Below are 13490 nucleotides of genomic sequence, written 5' to 3'. Positions count from 1 at the left end.
TTCCTTAGCCAGATACCCTGATGCACCCTCTGAATAATTGCTACAGACATTAAAGTATTTTGCTAGTGTCTTCTTTCAACATTTCTCTTCAAGGTTCTATCCACAGCTGGTTGACCACTTTAACTGTCTGCTTGGCTGGCCAACTTGGCCCAACAACCACAGTGACGGTGTGGGTGTTTTTATTGAATAAACTGCTTTTACTGTTTTTACTGGCTTGACCAGTCAAGCAGATGAAAAGATGTTACATGTGCTTTTAAAAAATTAAACCATTTTTGGCACTTTGATCAGTAGTTTGATGAAATCTAACTGATTTTTACTTGACTTTGACACAGGTTAAAGCTTAAAATTTCTTTCACTTATGGGCTTCCTCTCCTTACTAGCCAAAATCCACAGGACTAGTCTAGCCACTGTTGATTCTCCTTTGTCAGTTTTCTCATGTGCTACTCAGGCATGAAATCTGATGTTCCCTACTCCTGGCTTAATATCAAGACTTTGAATATATTAATAGTTGGACCCAGGGGTCCTTATCCTGGCCTTGCCCCTCACTAGCTACATGATCTTAGGCAAATTACTTTACCTTCTTTGTGCCTTAACCCTCAACTGTGAAATGTGCCTATTAAGAGGATCTGCTCTTGTGAGGAATCAAGTAGATAATGCATGCAATATCACAGTAAACAATAAATGGTAATGGCAGCTAACTTTATAAACATTTTCTATGCATCAAGTCTTGTGCTAAGAGCCTCTAGGATGATCACATTCATTGTTATCTATTATTTGGCCAAGTTATTTAAATTTCACAAATATTGGGTCATTAGTCTGTAATGAGAGCTTTTGTGAATACAAGGATTAGTGAGATACCACTTGGCAATCAATTAGTTTATATTCTTAAAGAAAAAAGGACAAAGACACAAAAAAGCATGGTAAGCAGTGATCTCAAGAGAGAGCTACAAAGTATTAGGAGGGCATTTAACATAGAAAGATTACTTGTCTTGGAGCATAGGTGTTATCGAGAGGCCTTCTTGAAGGAGGAGGTATTTAATGACAGGTTTGTTTAAACAGGCAATAGTAAAACTAAGAAGAAATGAGCAATAACAATAGCGCCAGCACTTGTAGAGTGTGTCCTACGTGCCAGACATTGTGATAAGCAGATGACTTAGTCTTGTTTAATCGACCCCATAAATTAGGTATTATCATATACCAATCCCATTTCATTCACAAGGTTGAGGGAAGTTAAATAACTTTCCCAAGAACACAAATCTTTTAACATAGAAATTTCCAGAGCAATTTTCCCAGACATCTTAAGTTGTGCTAAAAGAGGCTCTTGCATAATTCCAACCCCAGCCAAACTCCCTTAACAATGTTATTTCACAACATATGCATTGAGGTTGGCCTGAGTCAGCCATTTTTTTCACTTGTGATTTTTTTCCTTCACTCCCTACCTCCTCCTTTTCCAGTCAATATTCATTTTAAATGCCAAGAAGCCAGCCTCCTTTTTAGCTGACAAGGCTGGTTGATCACACATCTTCAGCTACATAACTGACAAATGCCCATTTAGGTGTGGGGTTGACTCTAAACATTCAAGAAAGATATATTCAAGAGAGAAAAGGCAGGGGAAGCCAACAATCTGCTGAGCAAAGGATGTGGTGACCATTAGAGGCCCAGTGATCCCCAAACACTATTCTGAAAAAGCCTCCTGATTAGGAAAGGTGAAAACGGCAGCCTTCAAGCTTTCCATCTCCAGCCCCTGTGTTCTCTTCCCTGGTGGTTTCCTGGAGTGAAAAGAATCTGCTTACCAGGGCAATGAAAGCCCTTCCTCCAGATACATCTCATTCAGCCCTAGTCCTATTGCTCCTTATCCTGCCTTGGGGATTCAGTAACTCCCTCTTTCTGGGAAACATGTGTGCCTGGTGCTATTTCAACCCTGGCTGCCCATTTGAATTATCTAGGAACTTTGAAAAATGCCAATACCTTAGCCCCACTCAAGACTAGTTAAATTAGTGTCCCTGGAGATGATGGGTCCTGGGCACTGTATACTTCAGGCAGTGTGGCAGTCAGCCACAATGCAAAGCCACACTTTGCAGAATTGCCCTCAGATGTGTCTGATGTTTTCCTCATGGTTGGACTGCCGTTGGGTTTGAGGAGGAAGACCATATAGGCAAAGTGCCCTTTTTATCAAAGAATAGAGCCATTCTTATCACAAGTTTGGGCTTTGCTTTTGAAAAAGAACTCTTTCCTCAAGAGTCAGACGTTCTGTCCTCACATAGACCCATCACCTACACCCATATGATCTATGGCAAGTCTATTTCTCTAAGTCCTAGATGCTTCATTTGTAAACTGGAGTAACAATCAACCTGACTTAAAACATTTATAACATTTAGAGTGATGTCAAGCACATGGTAAGGAACGATAATCATTATTTATCACTATTATTTATGATCTTGGGCAAATTTCTCCCATGTTTCCTTAAACATGTTGAACTAGATGATACATAAGATGCCTTTAAGTTATATATTCTTGGACTCTGGACAGACTTATTCAGATTGTTTGCAAATGATAAAAAAAAGTGGACGCATCAATGTATGCTAATTTACAAATTATCATTCTAATTATCTAATTACTCTTTGTAACTGAAAGCTGAATTAGCAATTCAGTCAATATTAATTAAATTCCTCTACATCTAAGAATCAGCTACAATGTATAGGAAAACACTGAACATAGAATTAGGAGATATGAGTTAAATTAAGGATGGGAATTTATATTATTAATGATTAAGTTAGGACAGAGTTGTGTTTCAGTACTAAAATACTTGTTTACCTTGACCCATCCAGGCACCCTTGAATGGCTGCTTTCAGGACCACCATGGCGAATGGAAGGTTGGGTTAGGAGTATGGCCTGGGATGGTAGAGATGATCAGGGTGTGGCAGAGCAGAATGGAAAAAAGAATCACCTTGAGGAGCACTCGGAATCACCATCCAGCAGGTGGAAATTGGTTAGCATGGCCCCAGGGTTCTCCCTACAGTATAGCTGGCAGTTCAACTGCAGGATTAACTTGGGATTCCTCACTTGTAAAATGAGGATAGAAATTCCCAGCTCTTGGACTACTAAACAATTTTAATGGGACTATACATTTATGGAAAAGCTTTGTAAACATGAAAAAAAAATGATATTCAGATGTATTATTTTTTTGTAAACATCTAGGGTTCAAAATTCTCCAAGCCAGGCTTCAGCAATATGTGAACCGTGAACTTCCAGATGTTCAGCTGGTTTTAGAAAAGGCAGAGGAACCAGAGATAAATTGCCAACATTTGCTGGATCATGGAAAAAGCAAGAGAGTTCCAGAAAAACATCTATTTCTGCTTTATTGACTATGCCAAAGCCTTTGACTGTGTGGAGCACAATAAACTGTGGAAAATTCTGAAAGAGATGGGAATACCAGACCACCTGACCTGCCTCTTGCGAAACCTATATGCAGGTCAGGAAGCAACAGTTAGAACTGGACATGGAACAACAGACTGGTTCCAAATAGGAAAAGGAGTACATCAAGGCTGTATATTGTCACCCTGCTTATTTAACTTCTATGCAGAGTACATCATGAGAAATGCTGGGCTGGAAGAAGCACAAGCTGGATCAAGACTGCCGGGAGAAATATCAATAGCCTCAGATATGCAGATGACACCACCCTTATGGCAGAAAGTGAAGAGGAACTAAAGAGCCTCTTGATGAAAGTGAAAGTGGAGAGTGAAAAAGTTGGCTTAAAGCTCAACATTCAGAAAATGAAGATCATGGCATCTGGTCCCATCACTTCATGGGAAATAGATGGGGAAACAGTGGAAACAGTGTCAGACTTTATTTTTTTGGGCTCCAAAATCACTGCAGATGGTGATTGCTGCCATGAAATTAAAAGACGCTTACTCCTTGGAAGGAAAGTTATGACCAACCCAGACAGCATATTCAAAAGCAGAGACATTACTTTGCCAACAAAGGTCCATCTAGTCAAGGGTATGGTTTTTCCAGTATTCCTGTATGGATGTGAGAGTTGGTCTGTGAAGAAACCTGAGTGCCGAAGAATTGATACCTTTGAACTGTGGTGTTGGAGGAGACTCTTGAGAGTCCCTTGGACTGCAAGGAGATCCAACCAGTCCATTCTAAAGGAGATCAGTCCTGGGTGTTCTTTGGAAGGAATGATGCTAAAGCTGAAACTCCAGTACTTTGGCCACCTCACGCAAAGACTTGACTCATTGAAAAAGACTCTGATGCTGAGAGGGATTGGGGGCAAGAGGAGAAGGGGACGACAGAGGATGAGATGGCTGGATGGCATCACCGACTCGATGGACGTGAGTTTGAGTGAACTCGGGGAGTTGATGAGGGACAGGGAGGCCTGGCGTGCTGCGATTCATGGGGTCGCAAAGAGTTGCACATGACTGAGTGACTGAACTGAACTGAACTGAGGGTGGAAAATAGTGAGCAGTGAATGGATGGGTTTATCATATTTGTATAGGAAAACATATTCTTCCTATCTACAAAGCTCAGTGATGTTGGCTCAATGGACAGGTGTGTCAGAGACTGGCCTTGTTAAGTTTCCCCTCTGGTAAATCTTGAGGCCACTAGGGTAAACTGTGGACTAACTCAGTCAAACAAAAGATACATAGGAGTTTCGATTCAGCAAAGTTGGGAACTAATGGCAACTTTGCTGCTCTCAGATAAGAGCCTCTGTTAATTAACATTTTAAATTTTAATGTGTCAATAATTTAGGAGCCCACTTTGCTTGGGTTGTGGGGCTTTTTTCTTCCTTTTATGAAGAATAATTTTGCAAGGGTAAAATCAAGGAGTGGGACATTTCTGCAGAATTCATTAGGAAGGTGAGGAAAGGTTAGTCTGTCTCAAGATGTCTATTCTTTTGTTGTACCAGCAAAGATTAGTTCCTGATTTTTGTTTTAATACTAGTCTTATGAGATTTAGAGTGATGAATCTTATCCCAATATTTGAGACATGTGGCTTGAAATTGGGACTATCTCAGAAAACAGAGGTAGAATGCTAAAAAAAAAAAAGAGAGAGAGAGAGATTTTGCTGTTCAATTATTGCCCAGGTTAGAGCATTCAGATTGTGTCTAAAATGAATCAGTGCAATTATTTAGAAGGTGCAAATGTCAATACGCTCTTTGTTTCATGTAGAGCAGAGGTTGGCTAACTACAACCCATGAGCCAAATCCAGCTCCTATCCGTCTTTGTAAATAAAACTTTTACTGGAACAGAGCATGTTTATTTGTTTACTTGTTGTCTAGGACTGCTTTTGCACTACAACAACAAAGGTAAGTAACTGTGACACAGACGCCATGGCTCCCAACCCCTGAAATATTTATTCTCTAACCTTTTACAAAAATGTTTGTCAAGACCCGATATAATCTTAGGTGTTTTACAGGCAGTTTTATGTTTTTGTTTTAGTATCTATTAGAAAAAGATAAAACTGTCAAATCTATGTTTTTGAATTTTTTTTGTTGAGGATAAATTAAAGTATATAAGACTTTGAGTTAATTTTAAAAAATACTAAAATACAAAAAGAAAATGGTGGCATGTGAAATTCTGATATTTGAGAAATACAGTCTCACTGGGAACCAAAATTTTGATTTTTACATTTCTCTGTTTATGAGAAATCCTGGCCTAAGAGAGATTTTTTAACAAGTATCCTCTTATTCTCTATTTGAGTCTTAAAATAGTTTGGGCCAAAAATTAAACAGGTAACAATAATGATTTTTCACTTATATACATGAAGATTGACATAGATGAAAATATATTTGCAATCACAAAGTCATAAGCAAACTGATTTTTTGGGGGGGTGTGGGGAGTAGAAGGAGCTTTTGAGATAAAATTCTAGTCTTAGCTCATCAGAAAATTGGTCTTGGCTTACTGGAAATTTCCATAAGGCCTGATAATAGAGAATCCTTCAGCTTGATCATGTGACAATGTGAACAGGAACTCAAACTGATTTGGCCCTACCTCCTGTGGTCAAGTACATAGAATTAAAAGAAAATTATGTACTGTACAGTCCCCATAATGTACTGTCTCGAGCTTACTCTAGATGGGCAGCTCTCTAAGTGCATACCATGGAGGTATGCAGACTTGAAATTTTTTTCCCTCAGTACTTTGATGACCAAATAACCTTAGGGAAGAAAACTGATTTAAACAGATTTGCTGCTAAGTCAATAGAGTCGTGTCCGACTCTGTGTGACCCCATAGACGGCAGCCCACCAGGCTCCCCTGTCCCTGGGATTCTCTAGGCAAGAACTCTGGAGTGGGTTGCCAGTTCCTTCTCCAATGCATGAAAGTGAAAAGTCAAAGTGAAGTTGCTGAGTCGTGTCCGACCCTCAGCGACCCCATGGACTGCAGCCTACCAGGCTCCTCCATCCATGGGATTTTCCAGGCAAGAGTACTGGAGTGGGGTGTCATTGCCTTCTCCATAAACAGATTTGTACCTCCTCAAATTTACTGCAAGATTTTTCAAGATCTTCAGGTCTTGATGAACAATGGAAGATGCAACTTTGCCTAAACTTACCTCACCATAGAACTCTTCTCTCATGGAGTATTTTGGGAAATGCCACTCTTAAGGATCTAGAGGAAAGTGGACATAATCAGCTGGGCATCAATATGATTTTGAGTCTAGAATTTATTTTCGCATTTTTGGGGGGAATTCATTCCCTTTTGGAAGTATCATCAACATAATGGGAAACAAATTTCATGATAGTAGGTGGTACAACTTATAAACACAAAAGTAGTGTGCAGAGAATACTTGAGAACTCTGAAGTCAGTTTGTAATAAAACTTTTAGGAGACTAATTAAAAATAAATACTAAGATCCTTTAAAATGTGCAATATCTTTTAGTAACCTATTCTTCTTTTATAAATTTGTCTTTTGGAAACATCAGAGATGTTCATAAGGGAATACCTGTAGAGTGATTTATAATACAAAAAAATTGGAAACAATTTGAATGTTCAATAATGAAGACTGTTGGAAAGGTTTAAATATATTAGAATATTAAGTAGACAATAGAAATCATATTACTAAAGAGTACTTATTGACACAGGAAATTGTGCATGATACATAATTAAAAGGAAACACTACTAAAATATACTCACAGTATCTTACTTTTATAAAACTATAAGTGAATAAACATGAAGAATACTAAAAAGACTTACAGAAAATATAGAGTGGGATTATTTGGGCTGTTGGAATTATGCACAAAGTTTCTCTTCTATTGCTAACACATTTGCCAACTTTCCTACATTGAGCTTATAATTAGGAAAAATTACAATTACAGTAGAAAATCCTACAGAAAATAAATTTCCCTTTCATATCACTTTTTCCTAAAGAACCTATAACATGATGTATTTTGAAAATGCACTAAGCTATCTATTGCTAGGACCAGAAAGAATTTTCTCCCAGATGCATGTATAGCAAAAGATGATACCAGAACCCTAGAGGCTTCATGACTAAAATTCACTCTTTCATTTTGTTCTCTTCAGAAATATGTCAACCTGAGGAATGGTGGTGCCAACATCCCAAGAAATGACCTCTGGCTTGTAATTCAGGTGTATAATTTCCCTGAATACATTACGGTCTGACTCAGATTGTCCTATGATACGTATCTACTCCACCTATTTATCGCCCAGATCTCCACTGTCTTGTCATTCCCTTCTCCTGGCCCTATTCTCCCAACCTGACATGCCAAAAGTGTTGGAGTCAGGGCTGCTGAAGAGGGATTTCCTTAGGCTAGAGACTCTTCCAGACAGGATCAGGCTTGGCATCACAGCTGGTTCTGTGAGTTAGCTCTTTCTTTACCTTTTTCAATAGAATTATGAAAACATGCACAAGTCTCTGTCCACTACATTTTAAAAAATTCCTCCAATATTATACTTATTTAAATCTATGTCTCTTCTGTATGGTTCTGGCCTGAGGTACTCTGCCATGAATTCACCTTGGTTAAGAAGTGTCCCCCTTTCAGGACCTTAATTTCCTTGCGCATTTAATAAGATGTCTGGATTTACTCAACAAACATTTACTGAGTTCCTGCTCTGGGGTCAAAGGTGCATAAGACAGATACAGCTCTTGTCTTAATAGAGCTTACAATTTAGTGGAATGGGCAGATTTTATGTATATATACTTTTTAAAGCAAAGATGACATTGAAGAAGACAGTGTATGAAGATTTTACTGGATCCATAGATAGCCCATCTAAGCCAGACTCAGGAAGTCATGAATGAGCTAGTGACATACAAGAAACAATTTGCAGAAGACATACTGAAATATAAGTAAGAGTTAGTGAAAGAGCAGTAATGGAAGAAAGCAATAGCTTACTAAAACCCCAGAAACAAAAGGATAAGTAATGAATTCAAGAGATTAAAAGAAATTCATATAACCAAAAGAGAATGTGTGATAAGGGAATGGAACAAAATGAGAACAAGCCACATTCCAGAGTTTACACCAGTACTACCCAAGATACACAATGTGAGCTATGTATGTAATTTTCAATCTTCTAGTAGCCATATTTTAAAAAGTAAAAAAGAAATATCTGAAGTTAAATGTAATAACCTATTTTAGTTAATCCAGTATAATTATTTTTTTTAATTTTATTTTATTTTTAAACTTTACATAATTGTATTAGTTTTGCCAAATATCAAAATGAATCCGCCACAGGTATACATGTGCTCCCCATCCTGAACCCTCCTCCATCCTCCCTCCCCATACCACCCCTCTGGGTCGTCCCAGTGCACCAGCCCCAAGCATCCAGTATCGTGCATGGAACCTGGACTGGCAACTCGTTTCATACATGATATTTTACATGCTTCAATGCCATTCTCCCAAATCTTCCCACCCTCTCCCTCTCCCACAGAGTCCATAAGACTGTTCTATACATCAGTGTCTCTTTTGCTGTCTCGTACACAGGGTTATTGTTACCATCTTTCTAAATTCCATATATATGCGTTAGTATACTGTATCGGTGTTTTTCTTTCTGGCTTACTTCACTCTGTATAATAGGCTCCAGTTTCATCCACCTCATTAGAACTGATTCAAATGTATTCTTTTTAATGGCTGAGTAACAGACACGTGTACCCCAATGTTCATCGCAGCACTGTTTATAATAGCCAGGACATGGAAGCAATCCAGTATAATTAAAATATTATTTCAACATGTAATCCATAGAAAATTATTAATAAGATACTTTATATCCTTTTTCCCCCTAAATCTTTGTAATCTGATGTTCACAGTTATCACTTTCTCAATTCAAACTCATCATATTTTAACTACTGAACAATCACATGTGGCTAGTGGCTACCACACTGGACAGCACAAATTTAGATTGCATCTTTAGGAAAATGCAAAGCCACCAAAGGTGCTTCATGGATAATGAATTTGATGGGAAATGGTAGGAAGCAGGGAAACTAGAAAGATTTTTGTAGAATCTATAGCAAAGAGTAAAGTGGGGGGTGAGGATAAACAGATCTCATTAGCATCAAGAGATACTCTGGAGGTAAACTTTACCATTTTGACATGCATATAAGCCCACGGAACACCAAGACCCAAGAGCTACTTCATAAAGCATAATGACACGTTTAATTTTTCCCTCTCTGACCTCTTTAAGCTGAAAGTCACAGACCTATATAGGAAGTCACAAGGCCATATATCCTAGGAGCCACACAGCAAATGGTTTGGGCAAATGGTTGATGGTGCTATTTTGACCCTTTCTCCTCTGTACAGAGTGAGAAAGAAGAATCATCCAGAAAGTCTGAGAGTGTTTGTTGCTTCCCCCCCCGCCCCCCTCCACCGCTGACACATTGAATCTATGGAGAAAGGAGGGGAGGAGGAGGCAGATGGAGAAAAGTGCTTCTCAGGGGTGATTACAGCCAGAGAGGGGCTTGAAGAGACATCCCTGGGCCCCATATTTCTTTTGCCACCAGTGACTTTCAAATCAAATGAGCCCAATCTGCAGATCAAAATGAGATTTTTCTTATTGACTTCCCTGAAAGCTTAGCTGGCTCTCCACAAATCGAGTCATGTGTATCCTGCATCATCATCAACCACAGCCGACTGCAGGGATGTCGGAACTGGGCCGATGCTGGCAAATATGTCACTGATGCATGAGGCCAGGGAAAATCGAGCTCTTATTGGCCTGGCAGTGCTGACCTGGTTTGTCCATAAATGAAGAGCAAATGCAATTTGCAAAACACATAGAACTGATAAGGGGCTACAACAAGGCGGGGCTGGAGTCACTTTGCTAAGAGCAGGCATGCTTGAAGGGGAGACAAAGCAGATTTCAACCTTGAAATTGGACAGATGGCATTTCTTGAAGTCTGCTCTGTGTACCCCTTTTCCTAATCAACATCTAAAGAGTGTGTTAAAAATCTGCATACCTGAGTCTAACCCCAGGCCTGCTGAAATGGAGGAGTGCCTGGGATGTGGCCTAGGAAACAGTCACATTTAAGAAAACCCATATGATTCTTGTGCATATTAAGGTTTAATAATTAGAGGAAGGAAGGTAGAACAAGAGGATTTCCATTTGTTTATTGGGAAAAACTGAGCCTGGAATCAGTCTACCTGGCTTGTCATCCAGACTTTGCTTCTGGCTAACTGGCTGACTCAGAGTGAGGGGGATATGGGGGTGGGGGGATGTGAAATCAGAAGAGGGTGTAGGCCTACTTCCTTCATATAAGCGCTGTGTGATGATGCCTTATAACCAAGTCTCACTATCACCACAAGAAAATGCAGGGTGAAGTCAGGTGACCTTGAAAAATCAGATTCTGCCATTATAGCTCTGACATTCTCTTTCATGAATGACATTCTATTTCTAACCCCAGTTCCTTCTTCTGTAAAATGGGGAGGTTATCTTCCATTTGAGCTATGTTAGTTTCAGAATCCAGTGAAACACCATTTTTTTTCAGTTGTTCAAAAGGCAGACACAAACAGAAAGTGGTGGTATTAATCCAATAGAGACCTATCTGTACTTAGCACATTATTTGTTGTAAGAATATATCTACACTGATAAAATACCCTTAAACGCATAACATTTTTTGTTTGTTCATTTTAACAAAGCACACTACAATATAAAAGGATATATATTTTTTCCTTTTACTATAGATTAAACTCATGTGAAATGGCCTAGATTAACTTCTGCTGACCCTTTCTGTAACACAACACTAATTTTGTAAGGGAAAAAGAGATTCACCTTAAGATACTCCAGGTTTCCCATATATTAAAAAAAAAAAAAAAAGCCCTCAATAATGGCCATGTCTTAACTTAGCTTTCAAATCTATCAATAATTCAGCCACTATCTCCTTCCATGTAGCCAACAGTAGCAAAATTTGATTATTTGATAAGATGTCTTGTGTTTTTCTAGTTTGCAAATCTGTGCTTATTTCATGCCAAATCCTTGGACTAGAACATTTCTCTGCTTATCAAATATCCTCCTATTGACATGAAAATATACATTACCCTATGTAAAACAGATAGCCAATGGGAATTTGCTGTATGACTCAGGGAACTCCAACCAGGGCTTGGTAACAACCTAGAGGGGAGGGATGGAGAGGAAGGTGGGAGGGATGTTCGAGTGGGAGGGAACATGGGTAAACCTATCGCTGATTGATGTCGATCTTTAGTAGAAACCAACACAGTACGGTAAAGCAATTATCCTTCAGTTAAAAATAAATAAAAAAGTATCACCCTATCAAACTTCTATCTATAAAAATATCATAGTTGTATACAAACATTTCATTTCAAAGATGTTGACTTTGATGCTGTATATGAAAGCAAAACAATCACACAAACAAAAAGATAGTTCATGACCTAATAAGTATCCAGCACTAGGGGAGCAATTAAATAAATACAGCCATACAATAGAATCCAGGTATCCCCCGCTTTTCAAAAGTTTGCTTTAACATCACTTCTCTTTTTAGAAAAAACAACATTACCTGTTTTTGCTCACTGAAAGAAACCCAAAGATTATGTCCACTTTTATGAAAAAAGACACAGCGTGAAAATAGCATTCAGCACTGCTTTGCAGTGAACCATTACAGAGGTAGCGCATGCCCGAAGAAACGAGAACAGTGCCCACAAAACCCTTCCCTGGGAACCACACTCAGCACCTCAGCCTCAAGCCGCCATGGCTTTAAACTCTGTGACCATCTGTGCTTTATCTCAATTTATTTTGTGCATCCATTAGCAAGATGTGTCCTAAAGTACTTTCTTTTTCACTTTACACTGTTTTGTCTTATGGAATGGTCACAGGAAGGCTCTACTTTTAGAGAGCGAGGGACACTTGTACTCTACTCTAGATTGTATGCTGTTGGAAAAGAATATTTACCAGCCCATGAAGGTGGTCATGATACACTGTTAATTGACAGAGAAAAGTAAGCATCATTTAAAACAACATCTGTAGATACCATATAGAACACAGAAAGGAGAAGCACATTCTGGGTCACTTAGGTGTTAGTTTGCATCATGACAGAAGGTCCCACAAAGAAGAAAGGAAAAGTCTCAGGACCAGCGCAACAAGGACGCACAGAGAACTGAACTCTCTGCTTAAAAATGTAATACCACTCTAGGTGAGGGGGTCAGATATTCCAGTGCATCATATTACATTCACATAATGCAGCTTCTCTCAGCCTCTGCTGCTCTCCTAGCCTCATTCAGCTGTCGTCTGTGTGTCTCAAATCCAAAACATGTACGAGAGGGACTGATCAAGTATTTAGTCATCACCCAATACCAAGCCCCCACACTGGACAGAGCTCTCAGGCCAGGCCATTTCATGGCCAGGGGTCTGCTCAACCAATAGACAGAGGCATCTGGCCCAGATTCGGTTACTCACGTGATCACATGAAACCAACTTGGAAATGTACAGGTCGGGAACTGCTAGGGTTGCTCCTCTCCAACCCCGTACTCAAAGATTCATGTCTCCTCTCCAGTGCGTTCTTCAAATAACATGTGCTGTTATGCCTGTATGGTGGGGGAGAAACAAATCAGGATTGGATTTGGCTCTCTGTGGGGAAAAAAAAAAGAATTCAAAATGATAATGATTTAAATACTTGAGGGTTTATCTCTCAAGTGGAAGACATCTGGAGGTGGCCAGTCTATGCCTTGGTATGGCAACTCTTCACAAAGTCATTAGAATCAGGAGCATCCTAATTCCTTGCCCCTCAGCCTAACATGCAGTAGAGTACTCCTCACACATTGCTTCATATTATCTTTACAATGTCCACATGCAATGGATGCTATTTTGACCCCTATTCCTAAAATGCAAAAATGAAAGTGCTCAGGGATTTTAGGAGATAGTTATACTCAGATAGATAGTTCAGTTGCTCAGTCATGTCCAACTCTTTGCAATCCCATGGACTGCAGCATGCCAGGCTTCCCTATCCATCACCAATTCCCAGAGCATACTCAAATTCATGTCCTTTGCATCGGTGATGCCATCCAACCATCTCATCCTCTGTCGTCCCCTTCTCCTT

At 39.3% G+C, this 13490-nt stretch overlaps 1 long non-coding RNA gene across 32 annotated transcripts in view; it reads right to left on the bottom strand.

Moving 5' to 3' along the window:
* The window catches only part of LOC129636993 (uncharacterized), a 499812-nt gene that overhangs the window by 344984 nt on the left and 141338 nt on the right, over positions 1-13490 (bottom strand). For 28 of the 32 annotated variants that reach the window (XR_008707270.1, XR_008707263.1, XR_008707260.1 and 25 more), the window contains one exon: positions 12851-12978. This is a non-coding gene — a long non-coding RNA (uncharacterized LOC129636993). Of the gene's footprint in view, positions 1-6549; positions 6606-11478; positions 11552-12850; positions 12979-13490 lie in introns of all 32 variants that reach the window. The other 4 variants (XR_008707257.1, XR_008707317.1, XR_008707271.1 and 1 more) reach the window with 3 other exon arrangements.

Source organism: Bubalus kerabau, chromosome 1 (genome assembly GCF_029407905.1).
Source record: "Bubalus kerabau isolate K-KA32 ecotype Philippines breed swamp buffalo chromosome 1, PCC_UOA_SB_1v2, whole genome shotgun sequence".
Taxonomy (NCBI): Eukaryota; Metazoa; Chordata; class Mammalia; order Artiodactyla; family Bovidae; genus Bubalus; species Bubalus kerabau.
Note: the sequence above shows the minus strand (reverse complement) of the source record. Positions and strands in the feature narration are given on the sequence as shown.